Source organism: Zootoca vivipara, chromosome 1 (assembly GCF_963506605.1).
Source record: "Zootoca vivipara chromosome 1, rZooViv1.1, whole genome shotgun sequence".
Lineage (NCBI taxonomy): Eukaryota > Metazoa > Chordata > Lepidosauria > Squamata > Lacertidae > Zootoca > Zootoca vivipara.
In genome coordinates, this window is record NC_083276.1 from 100,233,143 (window position 1) to 100,254,557 (window position 21,415).

At 43.1% G+C, this 21,415-nt stretch overlaps 1 protein-coding gene across 5 annotated transcripts in view; it reads right to left on the reverse strand.

Moving 5' to 3' along the window:
- The window catches only part of ZEB2 (zinc finger E-box binding homeobox 2), a 168,117-nt gene that overhangs the window by 65,332 nt on the left and 81,370 nt on the right, over nt 1-21,415 (reverse strand). For 2 of the 5 annotated variants that reach the window (XM_035131084.2, XM_035131093.2), the window contains exon 2: nt 10,460-10,589. The exons of the other annotated variants lie outside the window; for them this stretch is intronic. The gene's annotated coding sequence lies outside the window, so the exon portion shown is untranslated. The remainder of the gene's footprint in view (nt 1-10,459; nt 10,590-21,415) is intronic. 5 annotated transcript variants of the gene reach the window in all.

Consider the following 21,415-nt stretch of genomic DNA (forward strand, 5'->3'; position numbering starts at 1 on the left):
ATTAAAATATTTGTAAATGTTTCATTCCTCTAAAGCAGTCTTTATTTATACTTTCATATGTAAAGGACATTTTAGATCTAAAGATTTATTTCACCTCTGGGTTCATCTTCCCTTCCCTTCTATTATTATTATTTCTTCTTCTTTTTTTGATCAGAGGCATGAAAGAGTAAGTAAGTGTGAATGCTTAGGTACCTGGGGTATGGAAAGGTGGTAATTAGCACAGCAGGATAATTGATGTGTAGATTGCAGCATGAACAAATGCTTTGACTTGTTTGTTCTTCTCACTCTTCCACATTCATTCTCTTCTCTCTCTCTTTTTTTTTAACCGAGCCTTGCTAATGAACACCCTACCTGCTTAGTTAAGTTGATAAAGATATGCTATAAAACCGGCTCTCTCTTGTCTCCTCTATCTACCCAGAATAAACTATACATTCCTTATTGCTTTCTCTTCAGCTTTCACTTATTCAACTTTTCCAAAATACTGTTTGCCAAGGTAAAAAAATAAATAAATCAACAAATGATTAGCAAAAGCCTTGAGACTCATCTATAATCTACTGTATACTTATGAGATATGAGGAACTGCATTTGTGGTATCTCCCCTCTGCTGGCAACTAAACATTTTAAGTTGGGCATAGCTTGCATGCGTAAAAGAGAATTTAGGGCACAAATATTGTTCAGTACTTTAGATCTGCTGGTTGAGGTGCTATACAGTTCATCAGAAGCCACCGTTTGCTGGTGGATTGCCAGGTATGTTGTGGCCATAACAGGTATGTGGGTGGAATTTCTACAATACAGTGGCAGAACACTCTACTGGTAAAGATATGCTGTCAGGTTTAGTGCTTCTCCCACACAAGACACAGAACGCTGGCAGTTTAAGTAAGGTAAAGGGACCCCTAACCATTAGGCCCAGTTGCGGACGACTCTGGGGTTGCGGTGCTCATCCCGCTTTATTGGCCGGGGTATAGCTTCTAGGTCATATGGTGAACCAGAGCAGCGTACGGAAACGCCGTTTACCTTCCCGCCAGAGCGGTACCTTTTTATCTACTTGCACTTTGATGTGCTTTCGAACTGCTAGGTTGGCAAGAGCAGGGACCAAGCAACGGGAGTTGACCCTGTCGCGGGGATTCGAACCACCGACCTTCTGATCGGCAAGTTTAACCCACAGCGCCACCCGCATCTGCGTCAGTTTAAGTAGCTGAGGTTTATTTCTCAATAACAGGCTCACAGAAGTCCAAGCTTCCACAACTCATCATTCGCTGTTGGTGTCAGTTGACTCTACTGGCTTCTGACCCCTTCCAAGGCCAGATATACGCCACGTCCTCCCCCGCATCCTGCTGGCCTGCCTCTGCTCTAATCGCTTGCTCTGCCTCCTACTTCTTGGTGACTCAGGTGCAGCCAATTCCTCTTCCTCTGGAGATTCCTCTCTGCTGGGCATGTCCCTGACATATGCCTTTAGCATGGAGCCCCATCTCTCTGGCTTCGTGTCAAGTACACTTAAAGCTCACAAGCGAGATCTCTGGTGATAGGGCATTTGAGCATTTGGCACAAAACAGCCTGGCCCAACAACACACATGGGAAGTGATGTCCATTGCTAAGACTTCTCTGCTTAGAAACTTAATGAGTACCTTGCCTTATGACTCCGGGCACCACCACTCAGCACCAAGCTTCATGTCAGAAACTGGGTATGTGTGACAGGACGGAGTACCGTGCACGGGTCAGAAAGGCGAAGTGGAATACCTTCTGCAAAGTACATGTGTATTCTCCTCCCATCCCTGTTGTCAAAACCAGCACTCTGAATTGGGACCAGGAACTAATTGGCAGCCAGTGGAGTCGGGCCAGGATTGGTGTAATATGCAATGTTGCAGATCACTGTGTGTAATATCCCAAAGTCTTTGCTTTAAGGTCTTTAGGGCACCTTCATAGCCCAGGTAATAGAGTTGGGTTGGTGACAGGCCAATAGCAGTGGTTTTTCTAGCCATGGTTTTCTGCCAATTGCTGACATATTCCTCATTGGTCAGGTGTTTATATAATCCCACCCCAAGTCCAAATACTGCAATCTTAAGCCAGTGTTTTTGTGCAGCCCACCTTGCTTTTGTTGAAATTGGGCATTCACCCGTTTCTAGCAGGAGTATGGAATTCCGGACACAATTGGGCACCTGAAGCAAGGATTGAATAAATTGTGCTTGGAAGCCATCTAGCTTAGGCAGGTCCCCATTATGCCAGACATTTGCAGTGTACAGGATTTGGGGGGCGGTTTTTGCATTGAATACTTTTAAGGCTGCTGGTACATACTTGCTGCCCTTTGTATAGAAGAATCTAAGTATGGCTAGCTTTGTGATCTCCGCCTTTTGAATGGAAGTTTGTCTATGGACCGTAATAAAGATTGTGGTTGTAATATGCTCAAAACCATCATGCCCCGGCCCCCGATGAGTAACATGGCTGCCGAATTCTGCATTAGCTGAAGTTTCCAAACTGTCTTCAGAGGCAGCCCTATGTATAAGGTGTTGCGGTAATCTAACCTAGAGGATACCAGAGCATAGACAACAGTAGTTAGGCTATCCCTGTCCAGATAGGGGCAAAGCTGGGCCAGCGGCTGAAGCTGATGGAAGCCACTCTGTTCCACTGAGGCCACCTGAGCCTCGAGCGTCAGCAAAGCATCCAGAAGTACCCCCAACTATGTACCCATTCCTAGAAAGGGAGTATAACCCCATCAAGAGGAGGAAACCTCCCATCCATCTGGTCTAGGGAACTACCCACTAACAATGCCTCAAGACAACGGTCCAGCACACCCACTGCCTCACCTGCAGATGTGAAGGAGAAATAGCTCTGTGTCAGCATATTGCTGACAATGTACTCCAAAACTCCAGATAACCCCACTCGGCAGGTTCATGTAGTTGTTACACAACACAGGGGATCAAAATGAACCCTGAGGAACCCTACATTGACAGCTCCATGGGGCTGAAGAGCAATCCCCAAGCATCGCCCTCTGGAAACTGCCATCCAAGTAGGACCAGAACCACTGCAAAGCAGTGCCATCCACCTCTTAACTCAGCCGTCTGGTCCAGGAGGATCTCAATAGCAGTTGAGGATGATTAACAGGGGCACATTTTCCCTGTCTCTATCCTGACAGGGTGATTCCATAGCTGCCAAGTTTTCCCTTTTCTCGCGAGGAAGCCTATTCAGCATAAGGGAAAATCCCTTAAAATAAGGGATAACTTGGCAGCTATGAGGGTGATGGTGATGAATTCCTTCTAGCAGCAGCACACCCCCAGTCCTGGCATAAATGGAGTTTGGAATTGCTCTTCCTAGGCTTATTCATACCATTTATCTTGCTAAGGAAAATAATATTAAAACATATGTAGATGCACTTACATTTCGACTTTCTGAAAGGCTAACATGCGTCAAATGGCTTTCCCCCCACAACTGCTTCTGATGTGGCAGTTGCATCAAGTTCTAGTTACCCATACTATGCAAGAAGGTGAACATATGCAGAGCGACAATACACACAGAACTTCCACGCTGACTTTTTCACACTACTGCGAATGCTTGAAAATTCCTGGCCAGAACAGTGCACAAAAGCTAATGCAACGCAGAGTTGGGCAAACACCATCCGGTTTGCTCGTGACCATCATAGCTGCCAAGTTTTCCCTTTTCTCGCGAGGAAGCCTATTCAGCATAAGGGAAAATCCCTTTAAAAAAGGGATAACTTGGCAGCTATGGTGACCATCCCCACTAGCAGTTAGAAGTAAGCACTAACAGTACATGTACCATGCAGGGGAAAGGTTTGTGAGAATTGGCCTTTGGTTGTTTTTTTTTTAGGATTAGATTCTTATCCACTGGATTATAGCAAGAAAATGTTTTTTCCCCAAAAAATAAAAACGATTGGAGAAGTGCAAAGCCATTTGCTTATGTTGTGTGTGTGTGTGTGTGTGTGTGTGTGTGTGCATTGTTGTGTTTGTTTTTAAAAAGTAGGCTAGGAGAAAATAGCAATTAAGTTCTAGTTTGAATATTAACTTCCAACAATGTGCAGGTTGTTCTTTTATTTGAAAGGTATGCGAAAGAAGGGTTTGGAAATGTTACGCACTTGGGGAATGCAGACGAGGAGATATATTTTTAACCTTAATACGATGTGCTGGGAGTGGACACATTCAATTCCATTCCCGCACTGAGTTCCATGAAGTCATGTGGCGGGGGAAGGGTACAACTGGGATATCTGCTCAGCGTCCAGTCCTGATGTCGTTACTCAGGCAAAACTCCCAGTATCAATCTGCCCTCTTTCTGGGGGCAGATTTAAACCTAATGATACTTAATAGCAATGACTGCTGCCTAATAGGGATAGAATTCCACTTAATGGGAATGCCTTTGGGGATTTAGTGGTGCTTAGGTGATTTATGTGTCAGCCTTACGCTGTTTCTGTGTGTGTGTCTGCTCCTCTAACAACAGCTTTTAGACCCCCATCCTGTACATCAATCTTGCCCCTTAGCTCTGCCACAAGAAACAAGGAAAATGGATTTATTTTCTTTCCCTCTTTCCCCCACCCCCCTGCACCTTCTCTTCTCCAAATATGGTCATTTCTGGAGGGGAGGGGTGTAGCGTTGCTCCTTCCAAACTGCCCACATACATCAGGCTGCCATATGCCAAGGGTCTCACAGCTGGTCCTGTTGTTGTCATGTGGTGACTAGAATGCTTTAAGCAAGGCCCTATTTTAGAGCAGATATACAAGCCCCAGAGCAGCCCATTCAGTCAGGGAGCAGCCTCACCACAGCTGGGCAAATGCTTCAAATAACATCATCAAATCGCTCTGCCTTCTGACTGGAGAACACCAACAATGTGCGAACACCACAGCCCGTTTGGGCAGAGAGGGTAGAATCCTAGCTATAGGGTTTCTCTTGCTAACTTCTGTCACAAACAGGCAACAGAGAAGCAGTGAACTTATTTGCAGTGGTAGTTGAGTCATGTCGGGCAAGAGATACCATGTCCGTAACTCAGGGCTCGCACACAGAAACGCAACTGACAATATGTACCCATGATGCTTTCTGTGTAGCAGACATGTTTGACCTTTCTCTACCACGTGAGCGCCATAGCAGCTATGAAAAAGAGGAGCGCATGCTAGAAGTGCACCGGGGAACCATATAAAGCAATTGGCTGCAGTTCCCCAGAGTGTATCTGCTGCATCGTGTTTACTGACAGTGGTTGCCCCCTTCAAACAATACAACTGGGCAATGCAGAATAGACAGGCAAGGTTTTGCTACATGAATACCTTTGCTCTGAGAGTGTGCCTTCCCTTTAAAAGCTCTAAAAATCAATGAGGAAGACTTTACTGCTTTGACTTTCTCAGGTAGCATGGGGCAAAGCTAAGATTTTACTGGGTTTGCTTCACGTGGGCTGGCATCTCCTCAAGCCCTGTTAATGAAGGAGCCTAAACAATGTCAAACATACATTTATTGTAAAGAAATTTACCTTGAAGTACCGCCTATACCTTTCCTAGTAAATGGCAAACCAATAAACATGTATGGGTATTGTGTTAACAGGAGGAGGGAAACAAACTAAGCAGAACATCGCAAAGGTAATCAGCTCATTCTCTGTTTGCATATATTGCAGCCCTGGGCTACTACACAGTTGGCAGGTGAGTTTGAGAGCCATTGAGCACCGCGGAATTCTCCCAATGTATTGTAATTACAGGAAGAAACTTGTGTTGAATATCTTAATCACTAGGAAAATTCAGCATGTAACAACCTTGGTTCTTGCCTTGACAGCAGCAGGACTAGTGGCTCAAGTAAAAGACCCAAGATTCAGAAAAACAGGATCCTGTTCCCACCATGCGAACTGATGTACTCAAACAAATACTCTTAAGCTGGGTAATGTTATGGTAACCATTTGAGCACCATTTAATTCACGTGAAGTAGCTTTAATTTACATGAAGCAGCATCCATGGCAAGTCCATACAGAGATGAGGCTATCTGGGCATTGAAAACAAGGGGCGAAAAGAGTGTCACACTAAATTCCGTTCTCCTAATTGCAAGCATTTTAGACATGATGAAGTGATTGGCCCCACCGTGCTGTTAATGGTATTCGCTGTACATCTTTTTTACTTTTATGTACAAGTGTGTTAGCCTTTGTTACTGGGTTAATAACCTAGTCTGGACGGTTCTTGTGGATTTCTGATGCTTTGCACATCCACTACACATTTATTTCAATGTAAGTGTATTCCGCTCAACAATACACTTGGGTGGGATCCAGCTAACAAACCCTGTCAGTGGAAGCACCGTGTAATGGCTTCTGGTTGTGCAACAGGAACTTCTATCCTCTTCTCCACTAATGCTCCTCCCCCAAATTGGCTTAGCAGGGCTCAGGAAAACCACCAGAGCAGCACTCAGGAAAAGGGGAGGGAGGATCGTTCTGTCTGGCAAACGGATATGCTTGCACAAATAAAACGTGTGCAATAGTACACTGGATTCCACCCTGTGTCATTTAAGTAATCTGAACCTAGCTGCTGTAATTAAATGTATTTTTTGTTGTTTTTAAAGATGGATTTTGGCCATTTTTATTAAAAGTTACCTCATACAAGAGACCAGTTATCCCAGGTTCTCAGAGATCTGGCACAAAGTGGAAGCAACTTTGGGATAAAAGAGAAGCATAGGTGGGGGAAAATGTATGAAAAGAAAACATATGTAAAAGAAAACACATATTTGAATTTGTTTCTACGTATGAGATAATATTTCTGGCACATTGTAGAAGCCCTATGGAAGCTGTTTTTTCCAATACTGGAATTCTACAGTGACTAAATTGGTGTTAAATTTAAATCTGTTCAGGAAGTAATAGTCGATCTGCATTCCACATAAAGACTCTCACAGGCAAAATCATTTATACAAGGTAAAGTTGGCAAAAGGAAGTCCAGTGAAAGAAAGAAAAATACACACATTAAATTAACCCATACTGTACTTTTCAGATCAGAAACACTACTGCATAATGTAACTTCTTTGGGAAGTGATTGTTTAGTTAGACCACAAATAATACTACGAATACATTTGTGTAATGTTAAGTCACAAAACTGTTATTTCAAATGCATTATATAACACAATATAAATTAATGTGTTTTATGGAATAAATGTCACTATTATCCACTGCATAAAGTGTAAAGAGCTTTAACAAACCCATAACCGTGTTATTTAAGGGTACTTTATTATAGTTTCTATATTACATTTTGGCACTCTGTTGGCATATACACTAAAACCTTTATAACAAATGTTGGGGGCTAAAATCAGTCTCTATCTGGATGTTCGCAATTTTCTTTGGGCTAATTTACCATCCAGTCACCCTCGCTATCCTGCACCCCCTAGTTTAGCCCTTGACTCCACAAATACCACTCACTTACCCCCATTCCACCCCCTCCTAGCATCAGCCCTCAGTGACTGTGGAGTCTAGAGGAAGGAAGGAAGGAAGGAAGGAAGGAAGGAAGGAAGGAAGGAAGGAAGGAAGGAAGGAAGGAAGGAAGGAAGGAAGGAAGGGAAAGCAAGAGAACAGAGAGAAGAATTATGCCCTGCCACTGCTTGCCTGTAAGGAATAGTTCTGAGGCCCATGTATCATTTTAGTCTGAAAAGAGCTCTGGAAAACTTTGCCAAAGGTGTGAAACTGTCCCAAGCTTTCCCTTCTACTGTACTCAATCTTTAGCTGTGAGATCCAATAGCTCTTGAAGTTACAACCCTGTTTTTAGCCTCACTGCAGCTCCCTAAAAACCATCATTTTAGCCACCAAAAGTAGAGACTCATCCACACTTCTGTTTCTCCCATGATTTTGATGGACGGGTCTGAGAAGAAAACCCAATTGACAGTTGTTCCAATTCAGCAGTAAACAACAGGTTTTCCTAGGGAAAGCAGCGGGACAAAAGAAAAGCTGCTTGGGCCCTTGCATAGGAAGCATGGGATAGACAGAGGTGTAAACGACTCCTAACTCTCCAAATCAGAGAGCCCAGCTCTTTCTAAGTCCCCATATATGTGGTGTACAACCCACCGAGTAGCTCTGTTGGCTGTAGAGTCTGCACACAAGTGTTCCCAAAATCCCATCGGCAATTAGAGCTTTCTGCACAATGTGGTCAATAGAATAAGCTGAACCTCCAGCTAACAGGCCCGCAAACAAACAAACAGCAGAAGACAGCCCAAGATGTGAGGGCAGAAGTGTGCTTGCATCCCTAAAAGCAGGGTGTTTACAAGATAATCTGCCAAGTGAGCACACAGTACTGTCAGCAGGCCTATTGAGATCCTCTCTATGTAGCCTTATTATAATAACTTCAAATATGTCATTTGTGCCACTATGTCATCAAGTTAATTGTCCTGGGATGGGCCTATGGACACTGCCAATAAATCTGAGGCACTCAGCTATTGTGGCGCGCTGACGAGCGTGGCAGAAAAGCCTGCTAATAGTGTTTCCCTCTACTGCCCCTCTGCTCTTGGTCCCTGTAAAGCAGTCGGTCATGTGGATCTTTTCTTAACTGTTCTAGTTCCACCTTCCTCTGCCTCTATAGAGCTCATAGTGCTATGCTAGCCTTTCAAGAACCCATAAGATAGCTTTTGGCTATGAGATAATGACGATACCCCTCCATTGCTTCAAAGTAACTTTTGTTGTTACTTCTTTGTTACTTCATATGGCCTGGTTTTCTTTAACAAGAAATAGGAAATATAGTAGGGCACAGAATGACCTCAATAACAAATCTAAACCCCTCCTTCCAACACTACCATTTCCTCCTCAAGCACTGAGACTGCACAACTTTGCCTGCCTATCTGACAAGTCACCATGCCCATCACATCCACAGTTATCTATGTCTCCGTGATCGAATTGCCTGTTGCTAGGATTCCCCCAATGAATGGGCCCTTTCTAATGGGCAATTTCCCCTTCTCAGACCAACACCCCCCTTTCCCAAGATGCTCCTTCATGGCAGCAGGGGAGCCGCCCCGTGATAGCAATATATACAGTGGTACCTCTGGTTACGAACTTAATTCCTTCCGGAGGTCCGTTCTTAACCTGAAACCGTTCTTAACCTGAGGTACCACTTTAGCTAATGGGGCCTCCCGCCGCCGCCGTGCCCCTACTGCCTGATTTCTGTTCTCATCCTGAGGTACTACTTCCAGGTTAGTGGAGTTTTTAACCCGAAGTGTTTGTAACCTGAGGTGTTTGTAACCTGAGGTACCACTGTAATACTGAGGAAAATGTGGAGTGTAGGTTTTATGGCCATGTTGCCATGATGCCCAGGGCAGGTTCTCCACCCTAGTTACACTACTGACTGTAGGTGCTTTTGTTTGGGAAAAGGCCGTGCAGTGGTACCTCAGGTTATGAACTTAATTCCTTCTGGAGGTCCGTTCTTAACCTGAAACCGTTCTTAACCTGAGGTACCAGTTTAGCTAATGGGGCCTCCCGCTGCTGCTGCAACGCCGGCGCACGATTTCTATTCTCATCCTGAGGTAAAGTTCTTAACCCGAGGTACTACTTCCGGGTTAGCAGAGTCTGTAACCCAAAGTGTTTGTAACCCGAGGTACCACTGTACCTATCCTAACCCTGAAGGCCTCATCTTTGCTTCTCTCCATTTCTTCAGGGGAAACAATCCCTGATGAGAAGCTCTTTTCAACAGGCACACACCCACGACTTCTGTCTACCAGGCAAATAGTCACATTCTGTACAATACTCTTTTTTGCAAGGATAAAGCCTGCTTGTGAAGCCCATAGCTGCACATCATACATTTTTCACGATATTTCTGGGTCTTATTGAATGCATTCACATCAGTGCTTGCTTGTGCTTTTTTGTAAAGAAGGTTTACACTTCAGTAACAATTGAAAGACTATGGCCCATTAAGATACACACTATATTTTCCTTTTCAGATGGTCTATGGCGATGGGGCCAATGCGATCCAATCTTCATTATGTCTGGAATTTTAAGGTCGTGCTACAAGCTGCTTGTACTCCCAAGATAACTTGTGATCTGAAAGGTAGAACTGTGGGCACTTCCATGAAATCTCATGGCTCTTTGTTCAGTGTTCTTTGCCTTGCAGTCAGCAATCATGATTGAGAATAGTAGCATACACTGACGGGTATTACAACTGTTGAAATGTGCATCCCACTCTCACACACTCTCTTCCTTCCTCTGTGCAGACAAATGTCTTCGGCCATGGGCGTAGCCAAGGGGGAAACAGGGAGGGGCAGCTGCCCCCAAATCAATAAAAATCAATAAAAACACATAGCAAACTGAGGTTCTGTAACCCTACCCCCACCCCCACCCTCCCCAAAATCCTGGCTACATCCGTGTCTTCAGCTCTCTCTCTCGCTCTCTCTCTCTCTCTCTTTATTGCAGACATGTAAGATGCAGAAAGAAAATGAAGGTGTTTGTACCTCAGTTTTGATCATCATGGCATTGGCCAAATCAACTCCAATCTAGTCAGACGCAAATACTTGTGTAAATAACTACCACTCACTGTGAAATGGAATTGGAATTCCTCTGTACTGCTTTCCAACCTATTGCCAGCATAGTTTTAGGACAGGCGTCAGCAACCTTTTTCAGCCGTGGGCCGGTCCACCGTCCCTCAGACCATGTGGTGGGCCGGACTATATTTTGAAAAAAAATATTAAAATGAACGAATTCCTATGCCCCACAAATAACCCAGAGATGCATTTTAAATAAAAGCACACATTCTACTCAGGTAAAAACACGCTGCAGGCTGGATTGAGAAGGCGATTGGGCCACATCCAGCCCCCGGGCCTTAGGTTGCCTACCCCTGTTTTAGGAGGACTTTAAGATCTGCTCTTTGAATTGATACTAAAAAGAAAGCTCCGCCAAAGCCATAAATAGGAACCCCTCGTTCTCTTTTGATGCATCAAAAGCCTATTGTTCCAGTTACTTTCAAGAACAGCCCCCCTTTTCCCCCAGCCCAAATGGGGCTCCTGGGCTCTAGATTAGGGATGGGGAACCTATGGCCCTCTAGATCTTGTGGGTCTGCAGGTCCCATCAGACTAGCCAGCATGGCCAAATCTCAGCAGTGGTAGGAGTTGTAGTCCCGCAAAATCTGGAGGGCTGCAGATTATTTAGATTATGTAGAGAAATCGATGGAAGATTAATGGGAGGCATAATGGTGTAGTACACCAGAAGCCAAAGGCAGATAGTTCCTTGAATTCATTTCAGACCTACAAGTTGCCCGTTTGCATAGAGTCATATTCATTCAAATAAATAACTACACACCACCTTTTGGGAAACTTGCTTGGTGACAGTTCTAACACCTTATTTATTTTGGAAAACCTAATGCATAAAACAGAAGGAGACCAAGGGTATGATTCTGAACTCAGTGGCTTCTGTTTGCTTTAAGAAGACAAACTTGACTTGCAATTAAGAAACAAAACAACACAACACAAAACAAAACAGAAGCGCCCTAAAATGTTGCTTCTCACATAACTACTACTACTACTACTACTTATTATTATTATTATTATTATTGGAACAAGAATATTTCTGCAGGTTATTTCCATAACTCTACATTTCAGTTGAAAAACGTAACTGGGAAAGACACAGGTTCAAGAAACCTGCTTCTTAACTCTCAGTGTAGTTGCACATTTTGAGGAATAGCAGCTGAGGGACAAAACCACTCTCTGTGCAGCATGTTTTTTTTAACCTTGTGTATGATGCAATTGGATTATCTGGATATTTTGTCACAAACGTGGCTAAAACAAAGCACGGGTTTTATTGGCAGTTGCCTGAGCACAATTTCTTGCCATGTCAAGTTGATTAAAAATGAGCTGGTCAATTGTATAAATCAGGGGTCAAAAATGAGCTGGTCAATTGTATAAATCAGGGGTTCCCAAGCTTTGGCTCATGGACCACTTTGTGGTTCACAACTTTCATCAGGTAAGTCTGTGGATTTGTGGCTGAAGAGAGGAGATGGCACACCCGTCACATTAAATATTCAAAATGATTTTCAAATTGTATTTTAATTGCCTCTTTTATTTCTTATATTGTACTGTACTTTTTTTGTATAACATAAAATACAATACATAATAAATAAAAGAAGCAATAAAAAGACGTTCAAAAATCATACAGCCCCTTGCACGGCGCATTATAATTGCTACAAACAAGCAGAAAAAGCATTAAGTGGTCTGCCAAGATACTTAGCAATTTTCAAGTGGTCTGTGGGAGGGGGAAGTTGAGTGGGGTGGGTGGGGTGCTCACTGGCATAAATCAAGGTTGAAGAAAAGCAGTAAGCCAGCTATGTGCACAGTAGATGAATGAACAGGCCCTTAGTATGGTGTGCTGGTTTTGGAGAGTAGAATAGGCACCCCCAGTTTCATGCAATGTCATGAAAGCTAACCTAAAGATATGCCAGCCGTGGGTGTACATAGTTGTAAAAAGGCAGAGAAAGGCCAAAATTTAAAAGCAACCTATGCAGCAGGATTTAAAAACTGGAACCTACACGGTGTAGCCTACTACAGAAGTCTTTTCTGACATTACAGATCTGTGCCTTTTAGGAAATAGAGGCATTTTTGCACTAATCACTATTTAGAGTGGGGAGAACGTAGCAAAAACAGATACAGTACACCAACGAAGTGATACAGCCTGAGTGATACTATGGCGATTTTGCAAAGTTAACAAAGCCTCACTCCTATTAAAACCCGAACAGTTGATAAACTCTCTGGGTTTTAGAACATTTCAGCCACACAACATTATTCAACTACTCATCACTGTGAGAACAGGCAATCAGGAAAGCTAATTTCTTAATTAGCTCTGCTCCGGCGGTAATGATTGTAGATCGTGTCAACTAAAATCTGTTTGGATTTCTGTAAATTGGAGTCCGACAAGCCTGCAGTTCCGTCGCCAACCTGATAACTCTCACCCCCCTGTCTTTTGTTTTTCCTCCCAGCCTTTTTCCTGTCGCCATCTCGGTATTTAATCTGACACCGCCAGGCAGCGAGGAGAGTTTACTCTTCCCCTTCAAGAGAAAGGGAAAGCAGGAGGAGTAAGGGGGGGGGGGGGAGCCAAACATTTACGTGGGGACAAGAGGGCTGACTACACAGGAAACCTGGACCAAACCTAAACGCCTGACGCAAGCCTTTAATATTTTCTACATTCCTCAAGGCATTTGCCTTCTGTAGTAGGACATATTCCTTTCAAGTATACCCTGATAAGGGAATTGGTTAAAAAAAAAAACCCAAACAGGAAATGTATAGCCTTGTAAGTCTATCACTTTATTTACTTTGTACGTTATAGATTTAAACTAATTCACATCCTTCCTGTTAACATCTGGCATGCTAATTCCCTTGCCTTCGGAACTAACTCAAAAGCTGATAGTAAAACAAAACAAAATTAATCACCCAAACGAAGAAGTTTTAATGATGCCGGGTTGGTCTTACCTGTATACTGATCAGAGAAATGTGATGTGCTCCATGTACTGAATTGCACTAGGGAGCTCTAGCCCTCTGAACTAGTAAGCCAGGATATATAGATATATATAAGGCAGAAAGAATTTCTCTTTGATTTGGCCAAGCCCTGGGTTGGACTAGGCCACGATTAGACCTGAGTCAGGTCAAATGCATCATATCAGATTTCCTGTCCTCCTCACCCCATCTTCTATTTCAGTGCTTTGCTTCATGTAAAAATGTAGGCTACAACTCCTCCAGGGTCCCTATAATGCAAAACGGTGGTATGTTTGTGTTCCGAAATAATGGTGCAGAGCGAGCAGTCATTTCTGAGATGCTTTAATTCGAGACTGTGTTTATTCTTGTTTATAATAAACCATAACCAACCCAGCAAGACCAAATCCACTGGGAAGTTCTATACTGTACAAGCCTCGGCGAAAGGAATGGGAGCTGCGCAATGTCACATTTCCACAGCCATTTCAACAGGACTCGCTTAGGAGAATTTGCCAAGAGGTTGCATCCAACTTGAACAACTGTTACGTCTTTCTGGACGCACTTAGGTGACAACCCAGCTGAGGTGCTTAACCAGAGGTTAGCAGGAGGACTACGCTTCTGCTTCACAGCTGGCACTCACGATAGGCACATTGTGAGCCTACATTACTCAATAAATGGCAGGATCAGTTGAGAAAGCGAGGAGCACCCACCGCCAGCAGCCAGTTCGAGCAGGAATTTTAAGGGCATATGACCAAAATGGGGAGGGAAGGTTAGGAGAGGGAAGAGGGGCTATCCAAAATACAACAAAAAGGGTTATGAGCCATAATCATGACGACAACACTGGTACTTAGGCAAACAAAAGTCTGATTGAAACCAAGCCCCAGGCTCAAACTAGGCACCAAGGACTACTGTGCCAAAAGTCAAACAGGAAAAGAAATCTCATGGAATTCACTTATTAAGATCGTTCTTGTTTCATGAGCTGCACAATGAATTAGGAATTCAGCTAGATCAAGAAACTTTCCCCCTCCTATGGCGCCTTTCATGCTCTAGAATTCCCCATGCCCTCTACCAAGAAATAAACTTGTGAGCTTGCCAGTACAGTGGCTCAAGGATGAGACATATAATCATGATAAGGAACAGTAAAACAGTTAAGCTTTGCCAAAGTTTGCAGTAACTGGAGGTTGCTCAAATGTATACACAATTCCTAACTGGAAAGAGCTCCCGTTTGGAATTATATCACAATCCACGCATATGCCATAATGATAACAGGGAAGCTGTGATTGGCTGTGATTTCCAAACATGTATATAGCAAAAAAGTATGCACGAGCACCAATCACACATGACAGGGGCACATGATGGTTTCATGTGAATACTTACACAGAAGTAGCTTCAGAGTTGGAATTTTGGAATGCTTTACAACTTCAGTCTTGTTCTAGGACCCTTGTACCTATGGGACCGCCTCTCCTGGTATGCCTCGCAGAGGACCTTAAGGTCCATAAATAGCAACACTCTAGAGGTCCCGGGCCCTAAGGAAGTCAGATTAGCCTCAACTAGGGCCAGGGCCTTCTCAACACTGGCCCCGACCTGGTGGAACGCTCTGTCTCATGAGACCAGGGCCCTGCGGGATCTGATTTCTTTCCGCAGGGCCTGTAAGACAGAGTTGTTCCGCCTGGCTCTTGGCTTGGAAACAGCCTGACTCCCCTCCTCCTCTTTCCCTTTCCTTCTGTGATGGAACCCCTATTTGGGGACTTCCCTGGCTTTTTCCTAGCCCACGTAGGACCAGTCTGGATAGCTGGCCTTGGTGAAGATTTGACATTTTCTCCCCGCAAACACTTTTTGATCTGGGGTTCCACTGAAATGAGGCTGCATTTTAATTTGTATTTTAATCCTGTTTTTAAGTTGTATTTTAATCAATTGTTTTTATACCTGATGTTAGCCGCCCTGAGCCCAGTCTTGGCCAGGGAGGGCGGGGTATTAATAATAATAATAATAATAATAATAATAATAATAATAATAATATCCTATATCCAGTATGTTGGTGGACCTAACAGATCTTTTCAGACCCTGTGCTCACCTTTAGTCCAAATGTATATCTGGAAACTTACTAACTGGTTTTAAATTATACACATTTAAGGTGGCAAGGCTGCCATTGTGACCCACCTTATATTAGGCTGCAACTCAGCAGTGCATTCCTTTAAAGACAAATATATGACTTCCTTTTCTTATCTCTCAGAATATGTGTTGGTCACATGGAACCATGCCTGTATATCCCTCCATAAATAGCACTCCTGTTCATCTGAATCCCGAATTATTTTTGATAGCCCCTGAGCCACTTGGGAAAACATGGTTGTCCTCTGGGCATGTGCTAGAATTGATACCATGATATCATAACTGGGCTTTCCACCATCGTCCTGTGAAGGGTGAAAGAACTGAGCCCAGCAAGAGTGACCCGAGACCAAGATTTGGAATGGGGGAAATCAGCCCCCCAAACAGTCAGTACACACTGGTCCTACCACCATCACTAGCAAAAGTGTCAAGCCACGGTTAAATCTTTAATGTGAGGTGAAGTGATGCAGAAAACCTCCCAGTGGACTCTCTGCACTAGGGTGAGTTGCATTCTTAATGAGTCTAATCAGATTAACATTACAATTCAGTCCCTTGTGTGGAAACAATGCAAAACCAAATTTAGTAACCCAGTTTATACCACCTCACTCTGAGTAGTTTTGTTTATGGCTTGCATGCTGCATTGAAAGCTCTGGCTTTCTCCCACAGTGCCTTGCTAAAGGAACTCCCCTGTAACATTGCTGAATGTAGATGTTAACATCCATCAAGTTCCTCCCCGAATCCATCCATCCATCCATCCATCCATCCATCCATCCATCCATCCATCCATCCATCCATCCACCCACCCACCTATCCATCCAATCAGTCACAAGTTGAGATAAACTGGTAAATCTGCCTCTGGTTAACACTCGCCCCACATACTAAAAGAAAAAAGACAGTTGTTGTTCACTGTTCCCAACAGGAAAGATTTGATTTGGGCTACATATGACTGGGGGAGGTGGGAGGTGTTTGAGAGCCGATTTCATTTACTGTAAAAAAAAAAAACACGAAACGAAACAGCTCTCAAATGCTGCAAAGTTACCTGACTCAGCTGCTTGTAGAAATCAAATTCAGTCAGAGATAACAGCTAATCATTTGTCACAGTAAGAAGCAATTCCCTGAAATCGGAAGGGAAAACCTGCCGCTTCAATCCTCAGGTCTGTCAGATTGCTAGAAATTACATTCTGCTCTGACTAACCTCTGCACTTGGATTGCTAACAACAAGCAGTCTGGGTCTATCAAAAGAGAATATCATACAACCAGGAAGAGCTTTTGATTTGTTCTATTCCAATAACCTGAGAAAAGTTTATGGACATGCTTTGCTGCCTAGACCTCAATTTTCACCAACCTGCATACGGTTTTGAATTTACGGCTTCACATACGTGGAGAGTAGCAACATGGCTGAAATTTACAGGCTGATTATCTGTGGCTTCGTAGTAAGAAAATTAGAGCTGGTTTTATAACTACATGACAGATATTTGCTCTTTAAGGAAGGGCATGCAGTTTGGAAATGTCAATTAACACACACATACACACACATAATCAAAATGAACTTTTTATATGGTGGGAAGCTTTCAAAATGCAATTTATGTTCTTTCACAGAATTCCCTGGGAATAAATTAAATGTATATCCTTCTCTATTTGCACACTATTTGTGCAGCAGTCATGTTATAAGTTTAATAAAAAAAAAGATTTATCACCCCTGTTTTAAGATTTATCATTCACATGGCAGTAGAGAGACCGGGAACAACTGAGCAATGCATTTTCTATACTTAACTCTGTTATCTATGGTACAAGGTTGCTTATAGTTCTGGGTGTGGGAGGAAGTAGAAATAAGCTCCCCCCCAATATGAGCCTGTCTTGGAATGGGGTGAGGTGGGGAGGGAGCTCCATTTCTTATCATTAGACAAGTTAATTTTAAAAAAGGGGGAGGAGAAAAGCACAGCGGCTGTTATAATTTAGTGTGTGCATCTCTGAAGGTTTGCCTTACCCAGGAGGCTAACACTATTAGCAAAACAAGTTTAGGCAAATCTATTCATTCTAGTTTTATTAGCAGGTAATGAAAAGGTGTAAGTTAAAGTGTGAAATGACTCTGTGTATTTTGAAAACAATATTTCAGCAAACAGTTTTATTCACCCAGGTCTCTTTATATTATGGTTACATGCAGTACATTTCTTTCTAATAATGCAAAACGGTAGTTTTCAGTTGGCAATACAGGCTAAGCAAGGGAATTAGATTCACGATTATGGGAAACTGCCTGTCAGCATTGTGCTTTATTTCTCCTTTGCTGCCATGGAGGCATTCACAAGACCCCGGACTGAGCTTGTTTTGAAGTTGGTGCAGACGTTTTGGATTGGTCTGAGTGGCATGTGTGGAAGTGGGGAAGCCAGTTCTCCATGAGCACAAATCTCCACTATTCCTAGGCCAAACTTTGTGATGAAAATCTGTGCAACTCATTTAAGAAGACTGGCAATTGTGGTGAATTGAGCCATACAGCAAACCTTACCATGCACAAGTTCTATCCAGGCAGACAAAAGCAAATATTCCTGGTGGGGTGCACACTTGATAGACTATCATGCTGCCAGGTGAACTGGCCTTGAGTTAAGCGTCAGCCCCATAGGTTGTTGATGGTTTGTCTTTCAGACTCAATATTATCTTACCAAATATTTTGCCTGATGATGCATTTGTCTTCTGTAACTTGATAAACATTACAGGACCCAACATGTTTAAGTTTGCAGCACAAAAATTGAAGTGACTGATCATGAATAAATGCCCATGTCAGCCTCTCTCTCTCTCTTTTTAAAAAAGAAGAAGCTAATAACTAACACTCCTTCCAGGACTCCTATTTTTCTCTCTCCAGTTCAGAAAAAAATGGGCTACTTTCTTTGGCATACACAAGAGGTATAGCACATAAAAACAAGTGTGGGGGGACAGGTTGAATAAAAGTATTGAGAACTCTAAAAATCTTGCAAATATATTTGTCTATTATCATATGCCAATCCCGACAATAATTGCTTGTTGCCTTCAGGGAGGTCCTGAGCCTGTAAGCAATACTTAAATGGTAAGGATGTAGATGAACAAGGGTTCACCTTGAAGAGTAGAGGAGCTCTGAAAGAAAAGTATGGAGATCCCCATGTCACAGGTACTACCTAAGCATTTCTATTTCCTCAAGGTTTTCCTGTTCACAGAGAGACAGGACCAAGGCCTAGCTCAAATATAGCCCATCTGCATAGCTTGATTCAAAACAGGAAGGGGCAGATTAATGGCATAGCATAGACTATGATTCTGATATCCCTTCCTTAAAAAAAAATGCAGAAACTTCACAAGTGGCCAGTTATGGGTGGGTTTCCTTTGCTGTGCTATTGTATTGTGAGCGGAACAGTGTTTGTAAAAGGTACGTTGACATTGCAATGTAGTCGAAGCAAAATTCCAAGTATGTTTGGTACTTGGCCAATAAATTATTCTATTCTATTCTATAACAATGCACCTCTTGACAGAAGATGCTGTCCTCCTCTGATCCAGCATAATATATGTAGTCCCAGGTATGCTGAGTGATGCGGTTGAAGCCAATGACGCCTAAGGGGCTTCCTGTGTGTCCCCACTTGGAAGCCACCATAAGTCTCTATAGGCCTCCACTCTCTCTCTTCCTTGGGAGTTAGCTGGCCTGTCATCTGTCAGTTTTCTGTTTTGTTCTATGGAGCAATTGTTTGGTGTGGTGGTCCAGCTCCACTGCTGGGAACTAGCCTTAAGTCTGGAGGGATTGCTGTGTTGTTCACAGTATGGCGCAACTGAATCATGCCAAGGTCCTGCATCATAGTAGTAAAAGGGGGAAGGATGTTAGGTTCTTCTTAATTGATGGAGTCAGCTTTATTTCATGGCAATAGAACTACTTGGTTATGCATTCTTGCCAGGTACCATAGTGTCACTGATCCGGTGGTCTGATGGCATCAGTTGGTTACCTTTGTTCCATTTTATTATTTCCTTCTTGACTGAGGTAGGCATGGCCTGGTCTACATGTGCAGAAGAATGAGGTGGCAGAATGGACTGTTCCACATCAAGCTGCTGGTGACAGACACTGTTTTGTTGTTGTTTCCCCCATGATGCTGGTGTTTGGTTTTTTAAAAATCCTTGCAGGTATGAAGCTGGAATGTAGGGTGTGGGGAACGTGGTACTTTCCTACGTGCAAGGGAGCATTTAAGACTCTTGAGCAGGAATCCCCAAACTGCGGCCCTCCAGATGTTTTGGCCTACAATTCCCATGATTCCCTAGCTAACAGGACCAGTGGTCGGGGAAGATGGGAATTGTAGTCCAAAACATCTGGAGGGCCGAAGCTTGGGGATGCCTGCTCTTGAGCCTCAACTTTGTGTTGCAAAGATCCTTTTGAAACCACATTCTACTTCATATATAGAGCAGACCTTACTTGCTTTGCCACAGTTGAAGAACTGCCAAGATATACCAGTGATTACTAAATGCAATAGTCAGCACATACATCTTCTTGCCAAGAGTTTCACTGCTGAAAGCTGTGCAGGGTTCAACAGCATTCTGTCCTGCTCTGCAATGCCCTCTAAATCTAGAATTAATTGACTTGGCAGAGATTACGTGTATCCCTTCAAAGGTATGACACACCAAAAAGTGGTACAGCCACAGCACATTTCTCCTTGTTTCTAGGGTTGCCAGACTCAATAGAGGACAGGACTTCTGTGCCTTTAATTGCGCTGCTCTCTTTTGAGTCTGGAAACCTTAAAGAGAAACCACCAGACCCTTTGTTTAATTTCCAAGCAAAGGGTCTGCTGATTTCTCTTTAAGGTTTCCAGACTCAAAAGAGAGCAGGGCAATTAAAGGCACAGAAGTCCTGTCCTCTATTGAGTCTGGCAACCCTACTTGTTTCTCCACTACTGCATGGGCGTAGCTAAGGAGGGGCAGGGGGGCAGCTGCCCTCCCAAATCAATAAAAATCAATAAAAATATATAGCAAACTGAGGAGGTCGTCCCCAACAAAAATCGTGACTATGCCCAAGCCTAATTCACTATGGCATAGCTGTCAAGTTCTCACTTTCTTTTAAGGGAAATTCCTTTATGCTGAATAGGCTTCCTTGGGAGAAAAGGGAAAACTTGACAGCTATGCTATGGTGAAGAAAAGGAGGAGTGCAAAAGAGAAGCAGGAAATGAACTAGTGAAAGAACCAACAGGAGGCACAGCTGATGTAAGTTATCTTGTTGCTTTGAAGCTGTTAAAGGGACAGGCATGATCTCAGAGTTTATATAAGATGTTGCAGCAGATGGACCCTTTGTTTGAGCTAGTAAAACTGTTCTCATGTTCTAAATATTATGCTGTTGAGGTAAATAGTATGTTCAGTACATGTTCAAATGATACAAAATCATAAGGAATTGGTGACAATTTGGAAGATAGGATTAAAACTCAAACCCATCATGATAAATTAACAAACACAGTTGGAAAGCAATAAAATGTTCTACATGTGCTATTGGGTCATTCCTGAAAGTACAGCTTGAAAATAAGCATGAATGGAGACTCTGATGATAAGCCATTGACTGATGCACTTTTATGAAAGTGACAAGCAATTCATATTTAAGTCAATGTGCTGTTGCAGTCTTATAATTTACAATCATTCAGGAATTCATATGGATCTATCTTCCTTCCTTCCTTCCTGTTTTTTTTAAAAAACTCCAGTTTCATTTGAAGTCACCATGTGATTGGTCCCTGCATAGCTAGGTTGCCTTAAAAGTGGTGCTAAAGATGTTTGCAAGTTTTTGGCACAGAGAACAAAAGATAAAGGGTCCCTGCCATACCCCTATTCCTAAGTCATTTGGTGAACTCTCATGAGCTTTGCTGGATGCACTGTTAGGAGTCTAATCTGTGGTCTAATTGTTTTTCAAATGTCAATTTTTTGGAGTCCAAACTGTAAAACTTAAGGCC